Source organism: Acromyrmex echinatior, chromosome 13 (assembly GCF_024713525.1).
Source record: "Acromyrmex echinatior isolate Ae372 chromosome 13, ASM2471352v2, whole genome shotgun sequence".
Taxonomy (NCBI): domain Eukaryota; kingdom Metazoa; phylum Arthropoda; class Insecta; order Hymenoptera; family Formicidae; genus Acromyrmex; species Acromyrmex echinatior.
In genome coordinates, this window is record NC_141864.1 from 494,937 (window position 1) to 514,666 (window position 19,730).

Below are 19,730 nucleotides of genomic sequence, written 5' to 3' on the forward strand. Positions count from 1 at the left end.
TATTATATTTAAAATTCGGATTAAGCCATTTTTGCATCAAATCAAACATGTATTAAAGAAAATCGAAACTTTGATTTAAAAATCGCTCACTAGCGACCTCTAAATCTTAATATTTTTAAATAAAAATTTAGGGGTGTTCTTTCGACATGAAATGGAAGCTTTTGAGCTGAGACCGATTAAAAAAAAATTTTTTTTCTTGTCAATCTAATGTATATGCTGTAAATCGTAAAAAAATTTTTATAATTAAATAAATAAATTTTAATTCCATCAATTAGATAAATGAAATCCTATAATCGACCAAAAACTGACCTTATTACCTAAATATTATTTATAATATAAATTAAAAACAAGTACACTAGACAATTCTATAAACTGTGCAATAAAGTCATCTCCAATTTTGAAACGCAATCATAGCTAGATTTATAATAGTATTAATAATATTATAAAATGTTATGTTATAATTGTGTTCATACACATGTCTCCTTGAAAAACAATGTTCACTCACCAGTTGTTTTTCAATATTATTTAAAGCGCAAACTTTTCACATTCTATAATAGAAGCTTTATCATTCAAATAAATTTTGTGAAAAATACTTATAACACTGAATTTACAGATAATACAACTTTTGATGTAAAAAATTATTTAATTTCTTTACTCATACTGTTTACATATTGACACAATTCAAAATATACGTGCTCCAGGCAATGTTCCAGTTTGAATATAAAAAACACAGTTGACGGCTTCATATACATACAGATACCGTACATACGTTCGTACATACGTTTATTCGTATATACAATATGTACGTGTGTATGTACGTATGTGTGCATACGCATGTACTTAATATGCGCAATTTTTAATTCAATTTATTTGTGCATTATTTATAGTCATTTTATAGTCATTTTTTTTGTTATTTTGTAAATAATGCACAAATAAATTAAATTAAAAATTAAATATGTATGTATTGCAACCGCACTCACGAGCGTGGCGCAACTTCGTCGCACATTCACAGTTAAAGTTCTCGTAGGCGATCGGATGACGGGTGGCGTTAAACGAAACGTGATCGAAATGCGTCTTCCCCCGTCCGCTCTCAAGGGCGGCAAATAATCACAAGACAATAGTTGGGCGCCAGGCACGAGCGAGCGTGCCACTCTTTTCCGAAATTACGCGATATTTTCTTTATGCCATCTTTAATGAGCTGCGAATGTCGACGGGTTCTCAACCGGTAGCTCAGCCTCGGAAATGGCAGAGGGGGCGGTTCGCGGTCGAGGATAGCAGATCATTTGGAGGAGCGAATAGGGACAAGAATAAAATACACACGAATTAACAATAACAAAAGTAATAAATATATTAAATGAGTCTTCGACTCTCATTCACATTTGGCAATACAATCGAGACGATAAACTCTACTTGAGCGCAATAACTGATTTACATAAGCCCTGAGGTTTTACGCTAGGCGTATCAATTTCGTTACATTCTCGTGACACGAGCTCACGCCACACGGAAATACTCTCGCGAATTATACGAACCATCGCCTCACAAATGCTAAGGAATTCGGCAGCTTGTAGCGTGGACACGGCGTGACCTCGCGCCGCTCAGCTGAGATGCAGAGAAGGCTCGAATACGTGCAAACTCAACACTACGCAGTCTCGATACGACAGAATACGCACTCTTATCAATTACTATTATAAATTGACTTTACTGGCTATGACACAGAGGACCGAATAAACGTGCAAATTTTACGTTACAGACGCTTGAGACGACACGATACGCGACAATACTACGGCGCGGAACTTCGACGCAACATATGATCCGCGATAAAAGAAATCGACGACGAGTGACGAGGCTGTGGCCTTGGCGGACGCATTCGAATTATTCCGACGATAAGGGCCATTCCGGGAGGCGACACGCGTACGCGAATCCCGCGAAACTCTGGTGCACGGTAATGCCACGTGCACTCACTATTACACGCCCGATAGAAATCCGATAAGTTATACCTCCCGGACGCGGAAACCGGCGACTTTACAGGGGTGACGCTTGTCTCACCGTGACTCCCTCGCAGGTGCTCGTCCTAATCGACCTTGGAAGGCTCGTAATCCGCTGTCGTCCTGCGTCCTCTCGCGTGCTCTCTCCAAGCGGGCCACAGCTCAAGTGCCGGGCGCTAATCCTCTCGGACGTACGCAGAACTCGTTATCCCCGCGAGGGAGCCTTATCGCGCCTGATTGGCGCGCGAAATTTGAGAGATCGCGGTAGTCCTTTTCATTCAGGCCGCCTCGTGGCCTCGAGGCGCCTATCCGGGGCTCTCGCCGTCTTTGGGGCGTAGAGTGGCCTTCCCCTTCATGCCGTACCGGCTCTCGATCCACCTTGCGCCTGGAAGAGGATGCGATAAAAAATGCTTTGCGATAGTCAAAAGGGCGTAACAATGCAGGAAGGATATCACCTGCGTGTAACCCGGGGTCAGGTGTCGTGCGCCCCCGGCGGGTCCGTCATCAGCGATCGTCTCCCGACTCCCAATCCTGGTCGTTCTTCTTCCTCTTCTCTCCGGTGAGGTGGCGTCACTCTGCCAAGGTCGCGGGAGTCGCCGGCCTCTGTAACACTCGGTACGGGAGTACACCGAAACAGGAAAACGAAACGACAGCGCGGAACGCGTAAGGTACGCAAACGACGTCGCGGGAAAAACGCAGGTGCGTCCGCCCCCAAAATGTGAGAGGACCCAGGACGCTATACTGCACATATTAAGTATGTGCGTATGTACACGCACCGGCAGGAATGATGTTCCCTGGCGTTCGACGCGCGATGCTACACACTTGTAACAAAGCGCATACCTATGTATTACTGGAAACGTGGAGGAGGTGTGCAGCGCGAAAGGAGAAAATAGTGGGAGGCACTCTGATATTCTGTTCTTTGCGCAAGGCGCACGATTGAAACAGAAAGCGTAATTGGACGTGATGTCGGCTCGCGGTATCCTTTCGCTGCCTCACACATTTGTTACTAATACGAGTGAGATACTCCGGTATCTCTCGTTCGCCAATATTCATCATAATACTTTTATTATGCACAAAATATTGTAATTATGCATAAAAATTTTTAATGCTGTAAAAAATTTTGCATAATTATAACGTTATGTAATTTTGAGACTCATTGTAATAGTTTTGCATGCATTTATAAATTTGCAGTGTGCAAATAAAATTAATATTTTGTATCGCAAGATCGCAAAATTAAATTTACAGTTAAATATAAGAACATATAATAAAATGAATAAAAAAAAATATAATATAATGTATACATATATTTTTTATAAATTCAAATTTTTTTAAATTTATTTTATCATTTAACTGTAAATTTAATTTTGCCATCTTGCGATACAAAATATTATATTAATTTTTATGCATCTCGATCTTTAAATTTTATATCATTATGCATACTATTTAGTCGCAACGTCGCAATCAAAATTATATTCATGTCATCGTGAAACATGTATTAACGTCGAATGTCCTTAAATAAATCTTTTATTACACTGACAAAGCTGTCGCATATCGGCGCTTGCATCTCTTGTTTGATTGAACAATTCCAAATGCATTCCTGAATTGGTAGAAGAATTGATAGATGGAACGAAACTTAGAAAGAGCTGAGTAATGTTACTGCATCAGTCATTCAGACGGATCGCAACTTCTTTTTATACCTTTTCTCTACAGTTTGTTTATCTGTTTTCCTTTTCTCCTCTATTTTATATATGTGTGCGTGCGTGCGTGCGTGCGTGCGTGCGTGCGTGTGTGTGTGTGCGTGTGTTATTGCTTTCTTCTGCAGAGCATTTTTCTGTAATAAACCTTGTCATACCCTTCGTATATTGAAAAGAAAATTGACACTGACTCCTACAGCTTACAAATACCCGGATGTCATAATCGTTGTAGGAAAACCTGTCTTTTGTGGAAATTGCAATTAGCAACAACCAAGGTAATAACATAATCTTGCTTAGTGCAATGTGGCGGGCTTTCATCGAAAGACGGATATTGAGCACTTCATGCAGTCAATCGCATCTTCATCGGTCCGAAATCTTATGCTAGAAATTGTAAATATAAATTAATTCCTAACGATTCCTTAATGATATAAAATGGTTTGATACAACAGGGCAATAGGAGTCAAGCATAGTAATTCTTGTGCAATTCTTGTGATTTTGATGTCCGTCTGGACTATAATTAATATCAGAGTTTTCTCTCCTTCTTTTTTCTTTTTCTTTGCAATTAGCGTTTTAGATATATTGAAAATTATTTATTAATTTCAACATAATTGACACTGATTCGCTGAAAAAATTCAAAGACTGATTTTTGACTAAACTGATAGAGTTTAAGTGTTTGCGACATGATGAATTTTTGTTTTAGTGAGTTACCTTTTATTATTTTACAATACGTCGTTTTTGCTTCCAACAAATTTATCTTTTAATAACTTTAATACATTTTAGATTGTTATTAAAGTTCGTTTTTATAGTTTAGTTTCCGTTAATAGATGGCTCACTGGGATGAATTATATTGTAAAAAAAATTTTTGTAATTGACAACGTCATATTGTCTCTGAGGATGGTTCAAAAGTGAGTTGAAACATGTAATCGAATTAATTATTAATAAAGTTGTTTTGTTAACCGTTTGATTTGCATAAGAATAACTTGACACCTGTTGTATTCAATCGTTTTAGGAATCATAAAAGTGCGTGATGTGGATGTGGTCAAATTAACACTGCGCGATACATGTTTGTATATAAAGCCGTCAACTGTGCTCTTCGAACTCAAACCTTACGTCAAGAACATTGCGTCTGAGCTGTGCCAGTACATCGTCAATGAAAAATTTAAGTATTTTGTAACACTTTCAGGTGAAAATTTTATCATCGATTAATGTGATGCTGTAGATTTTTTGTGTGAAATTTATAATAAAAAATCATAGAGTGTGAGTTAATAGTTTATGCTTTAGATAATATTGTAAACAGTATGAAAAGTAATTGTACATTTTATTGCTAATTGGAAGCAGGCGCTTAAAATTCGATTTGAAATTAACTAAATTAAATTAATGTTCCTGCTTATAAATATTGTAAGAACTATATATTAACATTAAGTTATATATAAAAATAAACGCATATTTAAATGACATATCTGGATGTGTAACATTATTCGTTCCTTTCTTATTATCGCAGTGTTATCATATTACGCGCTATCATATTACGCAGCATCTTCCCGCTGTGACGGACGATCACGACCGTATTAAGCGTTCTCTTTATTTAAATCATTAAATAAAAGCGTATGATAAAATATTTTTGTGTGCAAGAAGAAGATATAACAAGAACGACAACGCGGGCGGGAAAGATGACGAAACATATGAGGAAGAGAGATATGCAAGTCTTTGTTACCAAAGTATTTTTGGTGCGCAGCGGGCGGCGGTGATAAAAAATACGAAACGCATAGCGAAACGTCATCACGCTTATCATGTTTATGTAATCCATCAAACCTACGTTTATATAAACAGTGATTCCCGGGGTCCTATCCCAATAAGGAAAGAAATATTTTTAAAACGTTTTTTTAATATTTATTTTTTATTAATTATACATTGTTATAAAAATAATATTTATTAAATATTTATTAAATATTTATTTAACATTAATTATTTATTTAAAATAAATTTTTAGAGAAAATGTTTATTCATCGTTTATTTAATATTTATAATACATATATAATTCATTTAAAATAATGCTTTAGAAAAAATATTTATTTAATATTTATTAAACTTTTATTTAATATTTATATTACATTAATTTTTCATTTTGAATAATATTCTCAAAAACATGTATTTATTCAATATTAATTTAATATTTATTCAAATTAATTTAATATTTATTCAATATTAATTTAATATTTATTCAAATTAATTTAATATTTATTCAATATTAATTTAATATTTATTCAATATTAATTTAATATTTATTTTACATTATTTATTTAATCGCTACAACATTCTCAGAAATATAAAGATTATGCGTTTCGCGGGTTTCCTCCGTGTCCAGATCCATTCTTGGAATATCAACATTTTGTGAACCTTGCAGTCCACTTCATCAGGGCGAGAAGCAGCCTGATACTAAGCTGTTCCTCTGTCGTTCCTGTTTATATTACACTACTTGGAGTGGTAAGGGGAAAAGAAGAGAATTGTGGGGAGGGGGGAAGATGGGGGAATCGGTCAGTCTTCAATAACCGGAAGAATGGTTTTCCATATTTTATTTATGTTGTAGCCATTATCTCTATTTAGTTAGTTTTTGTATCTCTATGGCTCCTCTATACTTTCTTGGAAAGTATGATGTAATGTTGGCTATTGTGATTGTTTTGTTAAAGTATTTGATGTCCTATTTCGATGTTGTGTTCTGATAATGCTGATTGCGTGACGTGTTTTAGCCTGACATCACATTGGTGTTCCTTTACCCGTTGGTTGACCATTCTCTCAGTTTCCGGTAGTGGCGTTGTAAAAACGTTCATAATCATTTTTCTTCTTATATTTTTTTCCTTTTCTGGAACATTGTTAAACTGTACTTTTATAAAATCCATGAAAGCATCATCTGCTGTCATAGTTTTCTTTTCCATATAAGCAAAAGGTAGTATAAAAGAAGGGCAAAGAGCCAATGACGTATATAAAAAAATTATAATTTCGATAAGCAAACTTAATACAAAACAATTAAAATACAATAAAATAAAACATAAATTATGTTTTATTTTATTCTATTTTAATTGTTTTGTATTAAGTTTGCTTATCTAAATTTATTTGAGATCGGTAATTCGGAAAAAAAGTAAGAACTCTTTCGATCGACCGACAGTAATTGTTATTGAACGCACGCATAAGGTGAGCTCGTAATTTCATCTCGAGCCTGACCTTAATCCTCGTCAAAGTCAGGGATTCGTCGTCCTTTGGTCTTTTTAAAACAATTCGGTACACGCAAACAGGCACCGGCAACGGACAATCGAAAGTTCTAGAACAATTCAATTCGCGCACGCGAGCGCCGCGCTCCGACGAATACGTCACGCGCTGTCACCAATCCCACGTACGGATTTTCTGTCGCGCATGACTGTTACGTTGAACGTCGTTAGAAAAGAATCCAAAGCGCCAATCAATTTTGTACAACTAATGCCACGCAATAATTACGATTGTGGCAAAATTTTATTGGATTTTTCCCAAGAAGAAAGCCCAGGCCGAAAGCAATAAATGCTTCGATCTCGCCGTTCCTCCTTCTTAGAGTTCTTAGAGTCATAGTCTCGCTACTATATCGTTTCGTAAAACCGCCGTGCTAACCGCTTAGTGAAAACCGCTATAAGACAGATCTTTTCGAGAAGTGCCGAGAAAATCGCCGAGATTTTCCATCACCGTGATTCCAAATACAATTTGGAAAAGGTGACCGCATTTAATATTCTGTTAATCTAATATTTAATTAATTATATTTTCTGAATTTGTAACTGTGCATATTAAAGAAAATTCTTTTGTTAAATTACAAAGAAACGGAGTTCTCTTTACTGTCATGTATCATATCAACAGTGTGCCGTTCTCTCACTCGAATCTTTCCGCGCGGTGCATTCCCGCACAAAATAATAATTTTTTTATATACATCATTGGCTCTTTGCCCTTCTTTTATACTACCTTTTGCTTATTAGTACAGAGCCTTTTTTATTACTTTTAATTTTCCATATAAGCTGAAATCCTATGATTCATTTGAATTAATGATTGCTTTAACTCCTTCGTTTCGTCAACTTTCCATTTTTTCATTTTTGGTCCAATATTTTCTTTATTAAAACGTTTACAAATGTCTCTGGCGTGAAGTAAAATTCACATAAAAATGCGGTTTACAGCAATCGAAAGAGTCAATTCTTGTCTTTAATTTGCTTTGTTATAGACCTCTATACGATTTTTTTTTCACCGAATTATTCAACATTAAAGCAAAAAGAATCATTTTTGCTTCAACGTTGAATAATTCGGTGAATACAAAAGTCTATAAAAAAGCAATTTAAAGATAAAGATTCACTCTTTCGAAAACTGTAAACTCCATTTATGCGTAATTTTTAATCGTGAAACTTCGCAAATTTCTTAAATAATTTTGAGAATATATGCATCTTCATTTATGGCTCAGTGAACTCACGCACATGTAAGACCGGCCGTCAAAGTGTTAACCACGTTCGTATCTGTGTTGTAGTCCCCAATGGTCACAACATTATCTCTCAGTAAATTATTGTTACTCTCCTTCTCTACATATTCAGTAAATCTTGTATCATGACTATTGCGCGAATAATACATCAACATAATTATATCATTGTAGTATTCGTAATTAACTGTTACTGTCTCCCAATTTCCTTCATATGATTCTATCGTTTCAAACTTGATTTTATTGTCTATATAAAACAATACCCCACCAGTTCTGTTGGATTTCGAGTCCCCACGAATAAATCATAGCCGTTTATTTGTAACTCGTGATCCTCTATTTCATTCGTTACATGTGTCTCTATAAACCTTGCTACAATCCAGCCTACATTTATTAACCCTTTAAAGTACACATTTTTCTTTACGTAGAATTAAGTTGCAATTTGTTACTCGGGGGTTTTCGAAGTTGCTAATTACGAATTTGATCTCAGATTTTCGAAATTCAAAATAGCGGATCCAAAATGGTGGAACGATTTTCAAAAAATGATTTGATTTTGATGAAACTAGGTACTTTTAAATAAGTTTTAAGTCGCTGGTTACAATTCTGGAATGGATTTACGAAATTCAAAATTGTAGGTCAAATATGACCGACAAATATTAAAAATGATTTTGTAGCTAGAATTATAAAATTCAAAACAGGCAATCGGAGTTTTTGATTCTCACATTCGACATTACCCAGAACTAACGGCATGGACGTGGCGAGTATATAGTTCCATTTTTTTTATATTTTTGATATTTTTTATTTTTTTCCTATTTTTATATTTTATATAATTTTTTTTTTAGTGATTTTAAAAACTAACGAATACCTACTTTTATCCAGATCAAATCACTTTTCGCAATTTGGTCCGCCATATTGGATCCGCCATATTGAATTTCGAAAATCCGATATTAGATTCGTAATCAGCGATCTCGAAAACTCCAGTGTACTCGGTTTCATCTTGATCAGGTCGCTTTTTGCAAATTGGTCAATCATCTTGGATCCGTCATTTTGAATTTTTTAATTTTGACTTCAGATTCGTAATCAACGACCCAAAAACCCTCTCAAACTTCATTTTTGACTAATTAGTTATTGTTGATTAGTTACAATCACATTTATTGTTAAAAAGGAATGAATTTTTCCAGTTTGTTGATTTATAAAATATATTTTGTTAACATTTTCCACATTTTATTTATAACAATTGATGTTCTACAAAATTGATAATGTCGTTGTAATTTCCAATATGTTATTAATTATGTGAAAAACATAAACTGAAATTAATAAGGTGCCAAATATGTAGGACACTATCACAAAGGGATAAAATATCATATATATATACAATTTCAATCTTATGCCTTATGAATCTCTGAATAGATACATCATAATATTAGATACATCATAATATTTTTATTTGATTTAATTTTACACATTCATTGTTATACGTTATCACCAATTGTACTCTTTTTTTTTCTCTATTTCTTGCCTAAGATATAGGCAGTCGGCGTCGTATGCAGAATGATCCGAACTGAAATTTTTGATCTTTGAGGTTTTAAATTTATTCTCACAATTCATACACACATTTTTTTACTTAACTATTACATTCTTTCGTCGCATGTTAACCGCTACAAGTTCCATACGCTTCATCTCTAGTGCAATCCTTCACAAAGTATAATATGTAATAATCGCATCACTTAAAATACCTTAGAATTTCTAAATAGTTCTGAACTCTACATATTTTCCGTCGAATATTCAATTTTTCTCTCTAAGCACGTGCTCCCGGGTCAATATGTCTACTTCCGCTATTATCATGGCTCTCATTGTCCTTTTATTTGTTGCTTTAAATATAATTTTCCTATTTATGTTTACTGTCGTCAATCCATTTTGTCTTCTTATTTTATTTCAGAAGTCTTGTTCATTTTCACTGTTTTCTACTTCCACGTCCATTATTTTTATCTTTAATTTTTTATTTGTTGTCTGAATTTCATACTTTTCACCCAGACTTTTAAAACTTCTTCTTTCAATTTATCTACTTGTAATTTATCTTTACAACCAACTACTACTATTCTCTTGGTTATCTTTTTTATCTTGGTAACTCCCACTCTTAGCTTAATAGGAACTTTATTTTTAATCTCCTTTTTTAATTGTGTCACTAGAGATACGCCTAGCCTTTTTTTTAGGTTTTGATAATGACTGTGCATATTTTTCACCGCTTCACCATAACACTTTATCTTATCTTCTCCCATTCCTGTGGTTTTGTATACAATTACTTATTTCCTTCCTTATCGCTTCATTTATTAAAGTTCCTGAGTACTCAGCCACAGAATCAAACGGCGGTTACAAAATTGTAGCCACACACATACACGAGCCTATGTATATGTGCTCTCAACGCGTCAAAAGCACTGAACTATATATACACTGAAATGGGCATCAAGGAAAATTCCTGCAAAATGGCTGCAATTGATCAATTGCCATTTTAGTTGGGATGATATTTAAACGAATCAGAAGCGTGCGCGCGCGCTGCGATCAATGTATCGATCGATGTATGAAAATCTATATGGACATAAATGGTACGTAAACAAAAATAATATCACTTCGATTTTATTATTAGGTGTTGGAATTAATTCGTAGCGTTTTACAAGAGATGGCACAAGCAGTACACTATTTCGTTGTTACCTATAGTTCTGTATACATTGTAAACATCTATCATAGGACGTCATTTGCCGTACATAACCTTTCTTGAAATCATAAATAACAATACTGTATAATTCATTGAATATGTCAAAATTTGTGCCAGATAAAGTGTTTTTGCGGGGAGTTTTGCTTCATTACTTTAATATGAACAAAAGTGCAGCTGAAGCTCATCGTATTTTAGTGGATGTGTATAGTGAACATGCTCTGGCTGAGCAAACGTGTAGGAAGTGGTTTGCACGTTTTAAAGCTGGTGATTTCGACTTGGATGACAAGGAGCGACCTGGTCAGCCGAAAAAATTTGAAGATAACGATTTGCAGGCACTGCTCAATGAAAACTCATGTCAAACACTTAAAGAATTATCTACGTCATTGGAAGTTGACTTCTCAACAATAGGAAAACGTCTTAAAAGTTTGGGCATGATCCAGAAGGAAGGACATTGGGTCCCATATGAATTGAAACCAAGGGATATTGAGAGACGTTTTCTCACGTGCGAACTGCTGCTTCAACGGCAGAAAAGAAAAGGTTTTTTGCATCGGATTGTTACCGGTGACGAAAAGTGGATCCATTATGACAATCCAAAGCGCAGAAAGTCATGGGTTAAGCCCGGCGAACCATCAACATCAGTGGCAAAGCCCAATATCCATGGCTCAAAGCTCCTGCTCTGTATTTGGTGGGATCAGAAGGGTGTCATATACTACGAACTGCTAAAACCGCATGAAACCGTTACTGGAGATCTCTACCGACGGCAATTGATGCGCTTGAGCCGTGCATTGAAGCAAAAACGGTCGGAATACTTCGAAAGACACGATAAAGTCATCTTGCTGCACGACAATGCTCGCCCACACGTTGCAAAACCGGTAAAAACATATCTGGAAACACTTAAATGGGAAGTGCTACCGCACCCGCCGTATTCTCCTGATATTGCACCTAGCGACTACCACTTGTTTCGATCATTAGCTCATAGCTTGTGCGAGCAGAAGTTCACATCTTACGAAGATTGTACAAAATGGTTCGATTCCTGGATTTCATCTAAAGATGAACAGTTCTTCCGACGCGGTATTCATTCACTGCCCGAAAGATGGTCAAAAGTAGTAGAAAGTGATGGGAAGTACTTTCATTAATGTATTTTTTAATGCTCATGTGAAATAAATAACATTCTTTCATTAAAAAAACGCTACGAATTAATTCCAACACCTAATAGTATATTCAATAAAATAACATTAATAACACTTTTCATATCTTACGTCGTTAACACATATGCAGGAATTAATACATTTAATACAAAAATTCTTACCTATGAAATGAAATGCCCTTTTTATTTCTCTGCCCACACCAGGCACACAGCACTTCATGCTTTGCACATTTTACAGTCACGCGATTTTATAATCTTTTAAAGTAATCTTTCAAATACATCTCCACACACGATGATCTTGCTGACATATGCGTCTTACTAGAGAACATTAAATGTAAGCGCGCATGAACACCTGAAAGCTTCTGATTCGTTCTTATATTGACCAAATTAAAATGGCGCTGATCAATTGGTGCCATAATTTTCAATGTGTAAACAATTGACGACAACAGAGAAAAATATCAGGGTGCTCTTCGTCTCGAACCCAGGCCTGTTCTCTCCTCCGAGTTGGTAGACTTTCGCTCTGCCACTGAGCCACACAGCCTTGACGCTGTTGGTATCTCTATTGTGTGTATATCTAGTAAATTTCTTACAAATGCTTCACAGCGGAGATGCCCATTCCAGTGTATATATAGTTCAGTGACCGAAAGTGAACACATGTACATAGACTCGTGTTTATGTGAGTGTGTGTGTGTGTATGTGTGTGTGTGTGTGTTACAGTGCCTCGCCACAATAAATGGCTGAATTTATAGGCGTGAAAAAGTAAAAATTATGTTGCATGCCATTTCGTTATTATTTGCTTAATTGTGAAAATGTATTAGGTGTTGGAATTAATTCGTAGCGTTTTACAAGTGATGGGGAAGTACTTTCATTAATGTATTTTTTAATGCTCATGTGAAATAAATAACATTCTTTCATTAAAAAACGCTACGAATTAATTCCAACACCTAATATAATAACTTATTTCGTATTTATCAAAGTCGTCGATCAAATTATCGATGAAAATTAAAGTTATCTTTTTAAAGGAATTTTATATAAAAGCATATATTTTACTCATTTCGACAGCTGTCAGACCGTGTTTCTGCTCGAATATAGACTCACTTTACGTGCTTTTTACGACCATTTACTGACTATTATAGGAGGAAAGAATAATTTTCATCGATTTTTACAAGTATTTGAAAGCGATCTCGTCATTTCGTTTCATCCAAATTGTCTTTATTTACAAATGGCATAAATTAATGTGTATTTCTCGCTTCTGACGTCATAATTCCAACATGGCCGCTGCGACTGCTCAGAAGCCTTAATGACTTCAATTTTGACATCTTCCAATTTAATACTTCCGTTTTAACTGAATGTAATTTTTTCATTAATAACCTCTTTTATAACATTTTTAATTATACTTTTTTCAATTATTTCCTCTTTTATCTGTTTTATCACTGCATCATTTTCGTACTGTAATCAGCTGATTACAGGAAAAATAGTAAACATACAATATAAATATTCATAGGCTATAAGCTATTACAGGACAAATATTACACCAGCAGTAATGTATAACCATATGTATATATTATTGCGAAAACTAAAAAAAATTACATTATTTTCTCATGTAATCATTCTTCTAATGTAATTTAACGTTTTTGTCATCATCATCCGTGGTTACTCTTCCCCAAGCTATATAAATTTTTAGTTAGTATTGTTTTTTGCGATCACCCATCCAGCCTGTGACTATACCCAACGTTACTTAACCTTCAAAATCATACGGGAACTGATGAACCCTGAACATTTCTTGTTTATAAAAACGTAATTATGATAGATTAGTTCAATAGATATTGTCAAATACAAATATGTATAGTTGAAATACTTTTTTTTCATAAAAATAAAATTATATAATACCTTGGTGAAAATTTTTTTCATAATTTCTATACGAATTGGAACATTTTTCAGAAATACTCAGATATACTCAGAAAGTTTACATCTTCTCTCAGAATTTTTCATACAAATGAATTCTGAAATATTCAGTAATTTCTCATCCCATAATTTCTAAAAAATATTTTAAAATTTTTCAGATTTTATAACATTTTGTCAGAAATTATACTTATAAAAAGTCTTAGAAATTTTACGATATTTCATAATTAACATGTATGAAAAATTTTGAGCAAACATGTAGATTTTTTTAGAAATGTTCCAATTCGTATAAAAAATGTGAGAAAATTATAAAATTATATAGAAATTCTAAAAAATTATATAAAAAATTCTGAGAATTGTCAAGGTAGTTCTTTTAAACTAATTTGTACATATACCCGATGAGATGTTAAAGTTTAAAGATTAATATATTCATGGATGTATAATCTTCTTGTATAGTGATTTGAACACAGTAGTTTTTGTATTATAATGATTACACGTGTGTAATCATTATAATACAAAAACTACTGTGTTCAAATCCACTCTATAACATTATTATCGGCGTGTAATCCTTCTATTATAAAAATTTATTGATTTCAATATTTGTATTACCTAACTGCACGCATGTACCGTTGAGTATAATAATTTCGCACGAGATTATAGTTATCATACAATATCTAGTCAGCAATTCTTTTCCGTAAGGGCCTCCTATTATCATATATATTTCAAATTTACCTTTACAAGATACCTTTATAAAGTACTAATTCACTCGCTTGTGTATGAGCTCTTGAGACACTATGTATTCGATGGTTGAGATGACTATGGATGGATGGCGCTAGTGCATGAAACGTTCAGTTATTTTATCGTTATTCATCCCGACTGTGCTTTATTTTGGCTCTTGCCATTTGTTTTTGGCTCTTGCTGTTCGTCCTAAGTGTCGTTGCGTTGTGTTTCTATATTAGATACATATTAAATAAATAATTCATCTACATAGAAACGTGTCTCATTAATATAGCGGTCACGCGGAATTGATCAAATTCCAACATTGGTTATGGGCCCAGATTTCGCTCGTTAGTAAGCTATTCTTGAAAAGGAAAATCCGCAAAAGGACATCGACTGAAAACTCGTCTGAAGCGAACACAAGCTCGATTATACTGATCAACAAATGATTATACTGCGAAGTCGAGAAAATTATGGAAACATGGAAAATTGCCATGGAAAATCTGTTGGACATAGATGCCTTGTGGAAGGTATTCTGTCTTAGGAAGAAAACGCTGATAAGAAGATGAAGACGAAGGAAGATTATGTTCAGCGTGAACAGTGTTGTTAGACGAGCCGGATTTCTGGAGCATGCGTGACGATGAAGCAGCGAGCACAATGGTGTAACGTAATGTGTAGCCAGTGTAGGAAAAATGGGCGCGTAGTCTTGGCGAGCTCCGTGTAAGAATGGACTAGATAAAGCTAAGGTAAATATAATTTGCTTTAATTAGTTTTATTTTTAATATATTTTATTTAAATATATGGAAAAAGAAGCAATTAAGAAACGTAAAATTAGGATATTTCAATCTTTATGATTAGATGAAAACGCGTTTAAAGGATGATTAGCTTCTTATCACCAAAAAAACAAAGCAATATATACTGCATGCAATAAACTCGTCAGATGTTGTAAAACAGATTTGATTTAATACACACACAGCTAAACATATTGAAAATATAAATTTAAAAAAATCAATTGATAAAGATGACAATAAATTAATAGAATTATCATAAAGATAAGATTAATGAGCCGAAATTAAATTATCAGCATTTTATGCTGAACATAATGTCACTTTTTATATCACACATCACTTAATTCCACTATTAAAGGATATTTGCATGGATCCTAAAGTTGTACAAGATTTTACATTAGGTCGACTGTGTGCGTGTGCATGTATGTATATCATTAAAGATATAGTAGCAAAACGTGAAGTCGAAAAAGTTATCGATAACCTACAATCTTCTAAATTTTTAATTTTAATCGACCAAAATATCGATATTTCAGACTCAAAATTAATGTGTGTTCTGGTTCGATATGTTTCTCCCGTAAATAAAAAAGTTGTGACACAATTATTAGAATTAGTTTCTTTAGATGCTAGAGATTATTCCGCGAATAAACTTTTTGAAGTATTTAAAAATCTTTTAGAAGATAAAAAAATTCCATTAAGAATATTGTCGGAATGGCATGTAACAATGCATCAGTTATAATTGGATGCAATAATTCTTTTATGCAATGTTTAAAATTATAATAGAAGTACTGCGATTAGTAACATTAAATTGTATTTGCCATTTTTCCGCGATTGTTGCCAGTAAAGCTTGCGAAAAATTGTCTTCTTGCGAAAATTTAATTAGAAGTATTTCAATTATATATTTCGAGCAATGCGAAACGATGTGCACTTTTACGAGAATTTCAAGAATTCTTCGAAGTGGAAAGGAATAAAATTATTATTAAAATTATTAAAATTATCAAGTATACAAAGAAGAGCATAAGAAACCACAGCACAAGTTGTAGTTTGTGATATTTAATTATTATTACATCAATTAAAACATTAAACGTTTCGGCCACAATCTGGCCATCTTCAATAAATTCATAATATTCTTAAGACACAGAGTTACATCTAGTTGGCATTAAATTCAACCGTCGTATGTTATGATTATATAAACATTTCTATGAGAAGATGCTTCGTACAATAATGTTAAAACGCCCAAAATCATATCACGAAAAGTGTAGAACGAGAATTTCCAGATTCTAATTTAAAATAAATTTGTATATCATTAATATCTTCTAATCGGAATATAAAAGAATAGAATCGTTACCTGTTTTACAGCAAAAAAATATAGCGATGAATCTCAAATACATCCTTTGCATAAATAGAAATTTGTCGTGACATTGTGTGTTATTATTAGTCGTATATTTTACCACTATTTATATATATGAGTCAACAATTTGAAAGTTCTAGAATTATTTATTAAATGAGAGAGAGATCTTTCTTTAGAAGAGGAAGATAAACATCAGGCAAACCTTCCGTGTCACTTTGCTATCCGTATCACTTATTGATACCCACTTGTTTAGCCTTTTATATGTATCATTTCAGAAATTTTTCTTTTCATTAATGATTGTTCTGTATCTAAAATTCTTATGTTATCCCAATCCAATTCATGCATCTCATTCAACCGGTGACGTGAAACCACTGATATCTCTGAAGTAGATTTTTTTATGTCAGCTTTATGTTCTTTTATACGAGTTTTTAATTTCTTTTTAGTTTAGCTAACATAAGACGATTCACAATTTAAACAATTAATTTTGTAAACAACTCCACAATGGTCATCCTTAAGCAAAGGATCCTTTTCTGTCTTTATAAATGTATTCAATTTATTCATAGGTTTATAAGCAATATTAAAACAATGAATGTGTGAAAGTTTTTTGAATTTTTTCGATACTTTGCTTAAGTATGGTATTGTGAAAAATTTTTTCTTTGAATTCGTATTAGAATCACATTCATTATTATTTTCTTCGCGATTTTGATCTAAATTAATTCTATTCTCCAATTTTTATTCTCCAGTTTTTATTCTATTTTTAATTGTTGAAAATATGAATTTAAGAAGATAACCATTACTTAAAAAAGTGTGAATTAAATCAGAGATGTTTTTTTCATGAAATTTAGAATGGGATAAAAGCAAAATTCTATCAAATTGCCTAATGACTACTCCCCTTTTATATACTAACAGATGATTCGAAAAATAGTTTAAATATCTTCCAGAATTGATAGGTTTTTTATAAATATCAAAGGTAATACTTTCTTCTTGTCTCATTAATTTAACATCTAGAAAATTAATGCCGTTTTCATCACTAAAATCAACAGTAAATCTAAGCCTTTCATGATATTTTGTTTATTTTTAGCAGTAATTGAAGATAAATTAAAATCTGCGGAAGTTATTTTATTTCACCTAAACAATCAAAGCGTATTTTTTATTTTTAAAATGTGTTAAATTTTTTTAACATCTTTATTCCAGTCACGTAAAATTTTAGTTCACAAATTATTTGAAGGTAGCCAACAATTGATTCGTCAATTAGATCGAAATTTTATGACAGTAAATTCTTTAAAATGTATTAATAATTTAAATGTAGATAATGAGCAAAATACATTAAATTTAGAAAATATTCATATTGGATTGGAATATGACAATCTTTTAAAATTATTATCTTTGGAATGTAGACAACAAATTAAATTAGCATGTTTAGACTTTTATAAAACAAGAAACAACCTAATGCGTCGCGCGGAATAGCTCGCTGGGCAAATTAATCGGGTAGGGAACGAAAGAAGTTCGTTGCGGAGAGAGAAAGCGCTTATATATAATGCAATTATATACGAATGCAATTATGTAGCAAGATGAAATACAAATACTCTATGCAGCACGATACTAACATGTAATTTAGAATATAATAAAATAAGATACAATAGAATAATGATAACGCTCGCTACACACGACATGGGTCTAGACGCTGGTGTCGCGACGTGGTAACGCGAAACGGATGCTAGCGCGGCGCGGGTACGCCAATACGATTGCGGCGCGGCAGCGCGAAACGCAAGTCGCGAAATTCGAATGTGCCTATGGCACATCTTAGTGTAGGCGCGAGCGCAACTGTCTGTCGAAAACACTCAACGGAGACGGAGAACATTCCACCCCCTTTGCTCTTGCCGATCGCGTCGTGTGTAAGGATGCCCTTCGATCGGAAACGCCCAATAGAGGCAGAGATCGCTCTATTCCTTTGTCTCGTCTACTCGGCGGATACTGCGAGAAGTGGCTTCCAAGTGTGTTGAGAATGCTCAACGGAAGCGAAATCCGCTTCACCCCCTGAACACGATGTCGACCGGAATCTTGCGGTAGGAAAATGCTCGTAGCAGATCAGGATTGCTAACGAGCTGATAGAATCTGGTCATTTTGTAGGAACCGGAGCAAAAGCCTTCTCAGAAAAATTCGCAATCTTTTATATGATGGATTTTTGGCAGCGCCGTGAATTCGGCGAAGTTCGGTCCGGTTCGTATATTCTCGCCGAGTTGTACCTCCACATGTGTGACGGTACAAATATCTGTCGCGAGGTAGCGCTCGGCAGCATTCGGTCGTTCTCGCGGAACTTCGGCTGGTACCTATAAATTATATTTGCTGTTTTCTTTAAAAAAATATTCGGATGCACCGCTAGCACTGCATGTAATACAGCGGCATCCGACTGATTTGGCCGGGAATGATGCGGTGTTTTCGGGACGCATCGTTACAAATAGCAAAATATTAGCACATAAAGATTTTAATGATGAAATGTTTTCAAATTTACAGTTATTAGTAGAAGCAGTTCTTTTTTTATCTCATTCTAATGCCGAATGAATTTTTTCTACGGTAACTGACACCAAAAATAAAATAAACCAATTATTTAACGATACTGTTTCTGCAATTTGCGTAATTTTGCGGTCAAATTTTCAAGCAGAAGACATTAATTGTATTAATTTCAAAATTGGTCCTAAACACTTAGAAATTACATAATGCACAAAATTTATATAGAAATAAAAACACATCTGATGAGATTTAATATCATTTCACTTTTATTTTTTTTTTTATTTTGTTTAATGACATACATCTAGTCAATATTTGCCAATGCATGTTAGAATTATTATATTTGCACGTTGAAGTTGTTATATTTTATATCACATGTTATTATTATTAATCATTTGTATTGTTTCAAATTTTAAGTTAATTTAAAGGCATGTGATTATTTAAATCGTTAATT

At 33.7% G+C, this 19,730-nt stretch overlaps 1 protein-coding gene across 3 annotated transcripts in view; it reads right to left on the reverse strand.

Annotated features, from left to right (window-relative positions):
• Window positions 1–19,730, reverse strand: part of LOC105153240 (uncharacterized) — a 354,849-nt gene that overhangs the window by 91,372 nt on the left and 243,747 nt on the right. The window lies entirely within an intron of this gene.